This window comes from Trichosurus vulpecula, chromosome 2, assembly GCF_011100635.1.
Source record: "Trichosurus vulpecula isolate mTriVul1 chromosome 2, mTriVul1.pri, whole genome shotgun sequence".
NCBI lineage: Eukaryota > Metazoa > Chordata > Mammalia > Diprotodontia > Phalangeridae > Trichosurus > Trichosurus vulpecula.
In genome coordinates this window covers 76,141,548-76,154,555 of record NC_050574.1, presented here as the reverse complement: position 1 = coordinate 76,154,555, position 13,008 = coordinate 76,141,548, and positions in this window count along the sequence as shown.

Sequence of the window (13,008 nt, the reverse complement as noted above, 5' to 3'; positions counted from 1 at the left end):
CTCTGGTCTTAGCAACTCCCCTTAGGACCCTGAGGGCTTCACACCCACGCAGGCTTAGCACCTGGTAGTAGAGGTTTGGGCCTGGGGTTTAGCACCTAGTAAGACTCAATCAAAGACACCCAACTTAATTGATATTACACTTTTGAACTGGCCAGACAGGGTTGTTCCATTGAGTGGTTGTAGGGACTAACATTCCTGCTTCAACACATTCTTTTATAGTACTGGCAATTTCACCTTGCCCACCTGGCACACAGTATTGCCTTAAAGTAATTACTTTAGAAGGTTTGGGCAAAGTGATTGGATCCACCTTTATTTTCCCCACTAGAACTGCATTAACACCTATTTTCCTCACAGCAAATTGGTATTTCCCTTCAGATAAATTCAAGGTCATACCCTTCAATACATCTATTCCAATGAGGTATTCAGGAATCGGCACAATAACCACAGTATATTCTTTTTTGGGCAATTGTCCAATTTTCATCATAATTTAACTTGTCTGGCTGATATTTCAGCCCCTCCTAATCCTGTGATGGTAATAGGAGTTCCATGCCTGAACTTATCCGGATTTCCATAGATAAGGGCGGCCTCTGCCCCAGTGTCTATTAATGCCCTAGTTACTGTACTTGACCCATTTTTCCAATATATGATCAAGTTAATGTGGGAGTCTGCAATCCAGCCTGTGTATTTCCTTAATTTGGACTGGGATTCAGCCTGTTTCCTAGTATCCCCTAACATGTGACATGTAGTGTCTACAGGAGCAGTTCTTATTTCCATATTTTGTCTGTTATCAAGTCCCTTATCTCGGTATATTCTGTACAGTTCATTAGTTGGAATGCCATCTATCATTTCAAAGTCTACCCCTGCTCTCAATAGAGCAGTGAACATTTCTTTTCTTGTCACTCTATTTGGGCACCAAATTTGCTGGCTATTCACTCTCCTCTCCTGAGGAGATCTGTCCCTTCCCCAGTCTCCTAAATCATTTAACTGTAAAATCTTATCTATCACCACTGAAAGATGACTACTTACTTCCCCAAACAACAGAGTCAAAATCAGGTATTTATAAGCAGGAAGAGCTGTCTTAACTATTAAATTCCTATGAGGATCCCAAGGGATCATCATGATATGTATTTGCAGTTCTTGTCATGACAGCAGTCTTCATTACTTCCTCCTTTAGTTTTATGATACAACCTCTAAGTGAATACCAAGGTTTATTTCCAGTGGGCCACATAGAATCAGTAGGATATTTTTTATTACATCCCTCAGTGGCTAATGCCAACAGATTAGTCCTGCTATCACCATCTTCTTGCTGATGATAATCCCTAAATGCTTGCTGAACTACAGGATCCTGGCTGATACCTATGAATCTCATACGATCCACCCTATCTACTGATATTCCACTGGCCCCTTGATCACTGAGGCTTACCATCCAAGATATTAACAGTTCTCTCATTCTTTGGGTGAATCTACTCAAAATGTCCATGATCTCTTGATGTGAAAAATCTTCCAGAATTTCCCTCATAACTGAATTGTTACCTTGGGTTTCTGTCCTCCTCCTTTGTATGGGTCGAATGTCTGTCTGAGTGTTTAACAATCTCTCATTCTCTATGTGAGGGACATCCTGAACCCTAGTAGCATTTTGTGCCTCAGCGCTCGACATCGTCTCATTTTCTCTCCACTCCTTTCCCCTGTCATCATGGTCAGGCTTGAGTTGGGCTGAGTTGAAATGCACTCTTGGCCTATTTGGCCTCCTGTTGCTTCTAGCCACATTAATGGAAAAATTCTTATTTGAGTCAGTAGACTCTTGAGCAAGAATTTGTTTTCCTGCTGTCTGAGATTCCCCATTTTGCCATGGTGTAGGAGTACCCTCATTTCTTTCATATAATCTCAATCTTTCATATACTAGCCAGTAGGCTGATAACACTATCCAGATTTGCCTAGATAGTGATGCCCCTGACTGAATTCTAACTTCTTGTAAACATCTTTCCAAATCCCTAGGATCTTCTTTCTGTAGGCTAGGTTCCCAGTTTTCACAGTCCAGCTCCTTTAGCCCATTCCTTTGCTAGGAAGGAATAAAATGGATCCTCCCATCCTGGGATATTCATCTCTTCCTCTGAAATTCTTCTGCTTCTAAATAGAGATCTTATACCTAGCGATCCCATCCACATCACCAGATATAACATAAAAGCAGAATTCATGATTTTGAAGAAAATCATGAATGTGCCTGAATGGTTCAGGATCACAGGATATAAGGAATTCTCTAAGTAGAAGGTAGAGGAATTAAAGCATTTATTCAAGCTCCAAAGTAGCGAACACAAGGGCCAATGTCCCCAATTCGATATCCTGGCCAAAACTTTCCAGGCCCAATAAGTCCGTCTCACAATAGTAACCAGGAGGTTACAGAGACATTATGGCAATAAGCCAAATCGTACTCGTACTTCCCCCAATGCTAGGGCCCAACAATAAGAAGATTACCCACTGGCCTCAAGTCCTCAGCACTCTCCGGTCTGCACTCGTTAGTCCTGCTCTCAGTAGCGCCTGCTGCTTGGGCTTCTTCTACTTCCTGCTTCTGCTGGCTCTGCTTCCACCACTCCTCCTCGACTGCTTCCACCATGTCTCAATCTCCAAGCTGTGTTCTCTCTTTTTATACAGTTGTTAGCCGTCATCCAATTGACTAGAATGTCATCTGAGCAACCAGAACTTAGGCTCCTACTATTGGCTCTGGTCTTAGCAACTCCCCTTAGGACTCTGAGGGCTTCATGCCCATGCAGGCTTAGCACCTAGTAGCTAGGGGTTTTGGGCCTACTTGGGAGCAAAGATATAATCAGACCTCCATTCTTTGGCCCCACCTGGAGCCTCACCTGAAGCCTATTCAAATGGGGGGGAATATCTTCTCATTTACTGATTGCCTTTAAATATCCCTACCAAATATCCTTCCTATACTACTATTAAATAAACTTTTTGTTAAATGTTAGATGGTCTACCAGTGTCTCATTTTGCTCTAATCCTAAGCCTAAAGCACTAGACCAACTTGAGTCAGGCCTGTGTTTAGGCCTTCTTGATTCCAAGCCTGGCCCTCAGTCTACTACACTATGTTTTCTATGTGTGTGTGTGTGTGTGTGTGTATGTGTATGTGTATGTAGCCACACACAGACATATATACATATATATACACACATATACATATTTATATAATCCATCCATCCATACATAATCAATATGTATCAAAGGCAGTACTTGAACTCAGGTCTTCTTGGCCCCATAATGCTATACTACTTCTCATTACATACGTACATACATATATATGCATAAATATGTATTACGTATATAAACCGTATTGTTCAGGTATAGGCTACAACCTTAAATGAGATCTCTTTGAAAGGAGCTATACACACATACATATATATGTTTATATGTGTGTATACACATGTGTATGTATACACACACACATAGAAAGAGAGTCGCTAAGTATTTATTAAGCACCTACTATGTGCCAAGCACTGTGATACAAAAAGGGACAAAAAAGAATCTATGCCCTCAAGGAGCTCACAATCTAATGAAAGCAGCAACAAACAAAAATATAAAAAGAAGTTATATACAGCATGAATAGGAAATAATTGGTAGAGGGAAGGCACTGGAATTAAGAGGGGTTGGAAAAGGATTTTTGAAAAAGATAGGATTTTAGTTGGGGCTTGAAGGAATCCAGGAAAATGGGGAGGCAGAGATGTATATTAAATCTTTGTCTCTGTCTCTGTCTCACTGTCTTTGTCTCTCTGTCTCTGCCTCTCTGTCTCTTTCTGTCTCACTGTCCCTGTCTCTCTGTTTCTGTCTCTCTCTGTCTCTCCTCCACCCCCCCACCCCACACACATAGTGTATGCAGAAAAAGAATGTGGAAGGATAATTTTTAAAAATTATGCCAACAATATTTATGTATTTTGCGTGTTTCTCTCCTTTTCCCCATTCTAATAAGAACATCTCTTTCCTTTTAATCATCACTGTTTTCTTCATCATTTAAAAAAAAATTTTTTCTCCACCACATCAGAGAGGGGGGGAGTAAAGTTTCTCCTTGGTACCAGTGAGAGTAGAATAAAATCTTTAAATAGCCCTTTATACACATTTACATTTCATAATACCCCTGTGAGAAACATAGAGTAACTATTATGAACCTCTTTTTACAGATGAGGAAACTGAGGTTCAGAGAGTAAATATGATTTGCACATAGTCAGCTATCTGGGAAATGACAGAGTTGGGATTTGACCCCAGGCCACAAGACCTTCCAGCTAGTGATCTCTACACTATACAAGGCATCCTCTTATCTTTGCTATCCTCTTTGGAAGCAGAAGCTGGCAATAAATTCCCCTGCGTGGTTCTAGTCTCAGCGTGGGCCACCCTGCACAAAGGCATCAGTGGCCTCATTTACATAAGATAATGAAACTGCAGTAAAAATAGTATAAATAAATAAATAAATTGCGGGCAACTTTGTTTCTATAATGACAGATGCTCTTTAAGCAATTTGCTAACGTTTCCCAGGGAGATGAGATCCAAGCCGGGTTGGGGGGCTTGTGGTGGAAGTGGGAAAAGCTGTGGTTCTCCTACTTCCCGTTAGTGGAACCCTGATTGAGCTGCAGATAGACACCTGAATCCCTGGGGCTCTTTCTTGCTGGTCTCCCAGCTCCCTCACAACAATGAGATGTTCCATGTTTCAGGCTCTGTCTGGGGTCTGTGTATGAGGGGGATCTTGGAAGGAACAGAGAGAGAGGGAGGCAGGGGAAGAGGAGACAGAAGAGAGAAAGAAACAGAGGGAGAGAGAGAGACAGAGTGAGAGACAGAGAGAGAGAGAGAGAGAGAGAGAGAGAGAGAGAGAGAGAGAGAGAGAGAATACTAGAGAAGTGAGGCATCCTGGTTAGAGTTGGTCCTTTCATCCTTTCTGTGAACTTCCAAAACCCCTGCCAATTCTATACCACCTGTATTGTAATCTTGGGTTTGTCACTGGACCTCTCTGAGACTCAGTTTCCCGATCTGTAAAGTGAGGGGGTTGGATTAAGTGACCTCTAAGGTTCCTTCCAGCTCTAAATCAATGATCCTGGGATCAGTGTGGGTACCCCCTCCATCAACTCATATCTCAACCTCTCCCTGCCTTGGTAATAGGTCATCATGAAATTTTGCTTTAGCCAAAACAAATTCCTCCCATGGTGGGCAGCCTTCTGGCGATGAGGCTGTTGCATGAAAAATGATTATTTTTTAAAACCTTTCAGCCACTCTGCAAACATTTGTTAACTGCTTACTGTGGTCAATGGCTGTGCTGGATTCTTTATTATAATATAAAAAAAATCCATTTTGTGAGTTGTTGTGGCCAAAATATTCATCCTTCTGGTGACTAGCCTTCCAGTGATGAATCATTCCACACCTAGCTAGTCTGGTACTTGGATAAGAACAATTTGTTATTGGGTCTCACTTGGAGCTTTTCCAGCTTGGTCCTAGAGTTTCCCAAAAGAGATCCTGTCCCCCTGGTCTAGTCTTAGGGAACCTAAGATCCTCCCTATGTGATGCAAAGTCATCAGATGAGGCTGACAGTGGATATATCATGTTTTTAAATAAATAAAATAAAATGGGATTACAAAGGAAACCAATTATATTAAAAATATATGTACACACACACACATACACACACACACACACACACACATATATATGTATATATATATATATATACACATTACAAAAAAGTTTATAGAACTCAGGTTACAAACCCCTATTTTAGGAGAAATTGTGGCTATATAAAGGTAGGAAAACCACCCTCTGGTTTTCTGGGACTACTCCTTCTTGAGACAAGTTGCATCTGCCCTAAACTACAAACCTTCTTCTGCATGGCACTCTAGTCCTGGTCCTTTCTCTGGAACCTTCTATATTTGAAATCTTCCTCCAGCTCATTGGTACATAGCATTTGGGGGAACCAGAGGTAGGAAACCAATCAGATACACCACACCCTGCCACTCCCTTTTAAAGTACCTAGGGAGTGGTTCTGCTATGTGGGACAGCCTAGGTGTTCCTGCTCTTAGAGGAAGGACCAGAGCTGAGCCTGTGTGACGTGTCTCTTTTGTGATAGTCAATCCCCTTCCTCTTCTTCCTTCGAAGACATCAAGATGATTTTAACCCAAAGCTTGAACTCCCCTGGTGGCTGCTAAATCTCTAATACATCCTGCTCACCTGCTGTTGTAGTCTTGTCTCTTGGGGGACTGTGCTACCTATGTGCTTTCCCTCTATCCTGACCCACTCTTCACCCTACTACTCACCTGGGTCTTGATTTCTTTTATGTGAAGTAAGAGCCTTCAATAAAGCCTGTTGCTCTTAGCATCATTGACCCACTCTGACTCTTCTGGGAAAATCTTCCCCAAAGCAGCTGCAATGGACTGGGAAAGAAGTAAATCCTAGCCTTGTCCTCTTTTTTAAATGGCTGATAAAAGCCTTGAAAATCTGACTCCTGGGCTGAGTGTGGGGAAGGCTGAGTAAGTCACTTTTGAGTAGTTGAACTCTGACCTCCTCCAAGAGTCAACTCAGATTCCATTTTCTGCAGGAGAACCTTCATGGTATTCCACCTGCTAGTGCCTTTCCTCTGAGACTGCCTTCTGTTCTCTCTCTCTCTCTCTCTCTCTCTCTCTCTCTCTCTCTCTCTCTCTCTCTCTCTCACTCTCTCTCTTTCTCCCCCTTCCCCTTTCCTTCTCCCCCTTCCCCTCTCCCTCCCCTCCCCTCCCTCTTCTCTGTCTGTGTCTCTCTGTTTCTCTCTCCCCCTCTCCCTTTCCCCTCTCCCTTCTCCCTCCCTCTTGAATAAATACTTGTTGGATTGATTGATTGAATGAATGAGTGGGGGTAGTAGGAGCCTGAGCTTGCTCCCAACTCCAGAAGACCCAATTCTCCAGGAGAGAAGTCAAAGAAACAAACAAGGTGTGACTATTTTCTAGAAATCATTTTTATTATTTAAAATTTAAAACCATATTACCTCATAACAGCAAACTGTGTACTTTGATATTTCACAGTGTCTTAAAAAGGAAATAAACAGATTTGGGGGAAATTTATTTACATGGGCCTAGAATGATTAGCAAGTAACACAGTTACTATGAAACCAAAATCGTTACAAAATGTTTACAAAAAACTATATTCATAGAAATTCTGCATGTCCACAAAGGGCATCCCCTGATTGGCCCAGAGACCATCGAGTGAAGAAAGGACAAAAGGTAGGCTTAGGCCAGGCCCTTGGGCAGGGGCTGGAGTGAGCAAGAGCCAGTGAGAGAGTGAGCAAGCTAGCTGGCAAGCGAGTGAGTGAGCCAGGGGAAGGCAGACCCAGGAGCTTTGGGCCAGATCCCACTGGATGACAGAAGCATGTATTTGATCCCTAAGGGCCCATCCAGGGAGACCTAGCCAGGTGGTGGTCCTTACCATATTTTACTGTCAATGTGCGCAGGAACAAGGTCGAGGTGGACCAATGAAACCTGGTAGAACTCTCAGATCTACTCATCAGGGGCCTCTGAACCTTGGCTGCCTGAAGATTTTTTCTTTGTACCTGCCTGAAGATTTAGGGGCAGTCTCAAGCCCAGAGAGCCCTGACCAAAGGGCAGAGGAGGGAAACCAACCAAAATTTCCTGTCCCACCAAGATGGGAACAGCAGATATTACTGGGAGAGAGCCATAGGAACTGGGGAGGTCCAGGGAAGCTGAGGGGAAGTGAGGGAGGCTGAGAGGCATAGAAAGAGACTAGTGACTGGGTATGGAGGAGATGAAAGGGGGTGGTGAGAGAGACAGTGACAGAGGAGAAGAGGGAGAGGAGATGAGAGAAGAGAGATAGAGACACAGACAGAGAAGAGGGTGAGGGGAAAGGAGACAGAAACAGAAAAAGAGAAAGGCAAGAAGGAAAGAGCAGTGGAGGAAGAGGAAGAGTAAAAGAAAAAGGGAAGGGAAGAGGAGGAAGTGAGGGAAGAGAGAGAGAGAGGGATTGAGATAGACAAAGATAGGGAAGAAGAGAGAAATGGGGACAGGGGAGGAAAGGGAGGAGGGGGTGAGAGGAATGAGAGAGGGAGGCAACCTGTCAGTGTGGTATTTCATATATAGCTACTGTGCTTTGTTGTGTTGAGTTTGTGTGAGGTGGTGCCACGTCCAGCATATGGCTTTGGGGAGCATTTAGGTTATCCAGGCTGTGATTCTGTAAGCAGCTGTCTGCCGCTTCGAAGTGCTCTCTGAAATTCTGTGGTGCAGAGTTGGGATGCTAGTGAACAAGGGGATGGACTGTCCTCTCTATCAAAGCTAAAATCCACCTAAGATGGAGACCCCACCCTAGGAGCAGTAGAGGAAATTGGATGATGTGCCACCCCCTCCCCCTCCCCCACATAAGAGACAGAAGGAAATTGGACCTTAGGATCCATGAAGGACTGAGAAAATGTAGTGGGGATGAGCAGGGATGAGTCCTCTGCTCACATCCCCAGGTCTACCACTGTCCTGCTGGCAATTTGGAGCTTTTACTGTAGGACTCAGGGCTTCCTGGATCGATTCTGTGAGTTCTTATATAAAGGGCATGGAGCAGATAGGGTGCACCTCTGGTTTGCAGCTTTCCTCAGCTGGCATTACAACCCTGGGCTGGCATTTTGAGATTGCACAGAGTAGCCAGAAACAGTTTATGTGTTTAAACGATTTTTACCAATAGGGGGTGTGTATGTGGGGTGTCTATGTGTGTGTGTGTGTGTGTATGTGTATGTGTATTGGGGTGAGGTTGGGTTGTGTGCATGAATATGAGACAAGAATGATAGGAAGAGTACCAGATTGCTCCATCTTCTAGCTGACCACAAGAAGGTGAGGTGGACCAGAAATTCTTTAGTTGTCACTCCCTGCCCAACCAATGCCCAGCCCTTTCCCTGATGGTCCTGAGATGCTAAGAGGCCACATCACAGAAGGATACATCTCAGTCAGACCATCACCAGTCTGTCTTCTTCTAGCCACACCCCAAGACTGGGAATGGAGAAGAGCACAGAGGGCCCCTGGAAATCTCCTGCACCATAAGAGCCGGTGCGAAGGCTTACCCATCCCAACTACAGCAATGGTAAGGACCCAGAAGACAGGAGAAGGTGATGGGGACGTGGCCAGGAGTGAATTGAAAGCAGAAGGGGACAGGGAGGAAGAAAATGGGGAAAGGAGGAGGGGGCAAGGAGAAAAAGCAGGAACTGCAGGTAGCCTGTGCACTGGCTTGAGTGGGAATCGAACTCCCCATATCCCTCTCTTGTGTCTCATTCCCCAAAATACCTGGCTCACCCTCTCAATCTAGTGGATTCTGCCTTTGGCCTTTCATAGCTTGCAACCTCCATGTTCCCCAGAATACATCTGGGAAGGGTCCACGGGCATCTGGACAAGAAATACTCCTTGGAAGTCCTTGGATCACCATCACCAAAGATTTACTGGCCATATTATATATACACTGTATGTGTGTATGTGCGTGCATGTGTGTATGTGTGGTGTGTGTATACACGCAGCAAGCATGTGAGTGTGCGTGTGAGGAGGGGTACATATACACATGTACTACGCAGTATATATACACTGTGCATATATATATACAGTATATATATATGTATATATATATCTCTTTGTACATTCATATATATATATATATAGTACAGAACTTTGCTTTCTACTAAAGAAAAGTTTTGGGAGTTGCTGTCTCGACTCCCGAAGCAATGCCCAAGGATTGTAAATGAAGCATCGACCGACTGCTGCTGTCTTCAGACTAGCATTAAGAGGAGGGTCTGGGCGAAGGGCACCAGCAGGAGGTTCTGCTGCTGAAGGCAGCTGGGTTAATTCCAGATGTCTGCCTGCACAGCTGGAGCATCTGGGGGAAGGGATCAGCTACTTCATGCTGTGTGATGGAGGAGCATTTGCAGAAAGCCTGAATAGTAAATGCCTCTACCAGCCCCCCTCCCTGCCCCCCACAATGGCTTCCCAACCAAAAAAAGGGAGAAAGAGGAGGAGAATAAAGGGGAGGAATATAAAGCCCCCAACCAGGGACTGGCCAGTCTACAGCTGTGTTTAGTCTCTGCCTCCCTCTGTGTTTAGGGAAGGGGCACAGCTCCTGGATAACACTGATGGCTAATCTCTCAGCACATCTTCGAACCAGGCCAACTCTCCTCCTGCCTGCCTGGTCCCAGGCTTTTAGTATTCTTTCTGAAGGAGGAAGCCATGTGGCTCCACTGAGAAAGAGGCCATTCTTGTCCCTTCAAGGAGCTGCTTTCTCCAGGCTATTGGCTGAGGGAGGGCATTTCTTTCCTGGAGGTGTTCTTGAGGTTGGGCTGATACAGCAGGCTCAATTAAGAAATCTTCCTGGGCTCTTCCTCATTGGTCCAAATAAGAGGAGTTCTGAATGGCAGGCAGTGTTAGGAGGAGAGAGAGAGAGAAAGAGAGAGAGAGAGAGAGAGAGAGAGAGAGAGAGAGAGAGAGAGATACAGAGACAGAGACACGGAGACAGAGACAGAGAGACAGAGAGAGACAGAGAGAGAGAGACAGAGAGAGAGACAGAGGAGGAGGAGGAAGGAGGAGGAGGAGGAGGGGAGGCAGCCTCTGGGGAATTTATCTCACTGCCAGATGCCAAGTTGGCCAGTTTGGTCAAGAAAGTATAGAACGACAGCTGGTTGATGGGAGATTGATGGTGGCTTCAGAAACCTTGGAGGAAAGACTGATGCTGGGACAAGTAGCCAAGAGGAGAGGCCTGTCCTAACCTGGGTTTTTTTTTTTTTACCAGCGCACTGGAATGTTTAACTATCTCTTAACATTTTAATCATGTATAGATATGTGTTACACTCCCTATTCTGACATTACTCTAAAGATCTGGCTAACGTCAAATAAGCCCTCTAAACCCTAACTCTAAGAAACACTCCTTGGAGGTGGAAATACACATTTCTTTCCTGGTTGTGTCTTTCCTGATATGATATTGGGAATCACGCATCTCTACAACAATGTTTTCAGATGTTAGAGCTTACAGGGATCCTGAATATTAGCCATCCATCCTTGCTGGCTAATGCTGGAACCTGATGTAGGCCTCTGAGCTCCTTTCTAGTTCTAAATCTATGACCCTCTGGTCTAGGATATCAACTCTAACATATAAATACATGAGACCTGACCTAGGAAAGGGGCCTCATTCCATATCAGCAGAGAAGACCAGAAACCATCCGATTGCTTTAAGGTTTGCCTAAAGGAATTGTAACTAAGATTGTTCATTATTTCTTCCACAGAAATGCCACACACACATAAATCATCTCACTTAAAGTGCTTTCTGCACACTTCTGTGAGAATATATTTTAGTATACACACCCATTTTATATATGGCTATGTATGCATGTCATCTGTGAAATATATTCTAATGATGAATAGTAGCTGATAACCACAAAGGGAAGAGCAATTAGACGAGTATGTATTTGAGGTCCTGTTAATTCACTTAAAAAAATAGTAAAACGAGGGACCATGAGTTAATAATAAAGCGTTTGGCTTAGTCTCAGTCAACACTTTCATACACTTCATTGTGCTGGCACCTGTAATCCAAACAGTCTCTTATAAAGTATTTTCCTTCACCAAAGAAGCATAAACAGGACTCTGATTTACTAATTTTTCTTCCCTGTTCCTGACATTGGCTAGACACACCTGTGTGCATATACACATACATACATATACCAAGAAACTCCATTACATCATGGCTTGTCTTATCAGTGAATGGATTTGGCTATAGTGCAGGATCAATCAGGCCAGCCCACCCAAACATTGCCTACCCAGTCAGAGCTGGGGACATGTGGTGACCCCATGAGCAGGCGCTGGGTCTGTCCCTCAGTCCATGGGCTACAGAGAGGGTACTCTTGTTTATGCTGTAATGCATGGGGCACTCTTTGCCTGGTCCTGCCTAATCCTAGAACCACAGGGGCATCCTCAGAACTCAGAAGTTTGCCTGCTTTCATAGGGACTGAGAAAGGGGTAGGAGAATTCAGAGACTCCCTTTTTATTCTGAGAAGCCCCCAAGAATCACACTTAGCTCCTCAATAACAAGGTCACTTCAGCAGAGCTGGGAGGCTAGGGTGGGGCTGAAGCATCATGTTTGAGCCAGGTATTAGAAACTCCACTCTGTCCCCCACCCCATAGGGCAAGCCTCCCACTTGAGAGGAAACTCGCAGGCCAAATCATGCCTTCCTTAAGGACACTTTGTTCCTTCCGGCATTCCCTGTTGCCCACTTCTCTGGCCAGTCCCCCAAAGCACCACAATGTCCCCACCACTCCAGGGGGAATGAAGAGAGGAGTTGAGGGGTGACCTGGATGGAGGCCACCTTGTGGGGTCTTTGGTTAATGCTTCTAGGCACAGTTTCCCTCTCCCACCCTGGGGAGATGAGACATTGCCCAGAATTGCCATTGGAAACAAGCTCACAGTTTCTGAAAGGTCCTGAAGGTCAGGGCCTCTTGTGGTCATCTCTTCAACCACTTGTCCTTTCCACATTCCCAGATGTCAGCCTCTACAGGATGCTGTCCAGCCCAAGGCTCATCTATGCTCTGAAAAAATGAGGTTTGGCTTTCTCTCTAGCCTGGGCCAAGAGCTCATTTCTCCTGCATTTGTCCTCCCAAGAGAACAGAGGGAGACAGATTGAAAAGAGTCAGTGTCAAAGGAGGCAGAACATGACCAAGAAAACCTTCAAGGTCCAAGTGGATATCAGCCTGGCTCTGGCAATAGCCAGAGCAATTTTCCATGATATATGTCTTCCTGCCTGGCTTTGGAAGGCAAGGACTGATCACTGGAGTCTCTGGACCTTTCTCTAAGAGGGGCAAGAAGACAGACATCTGTCCCTTGGGCCTGGAATAGCTTGTCGAAGTATTCATTGTGGTTTCCTCCCTCTACCCCAGTCTTCTCAGTCCATTACAAAAAGAGGTGTCTCATCGATGAGGAGTTCAAAGTGTTTCTTCTTCCTGGGCCATTCCATCACCACCAACATGGAGCCCTGCCTAAGGC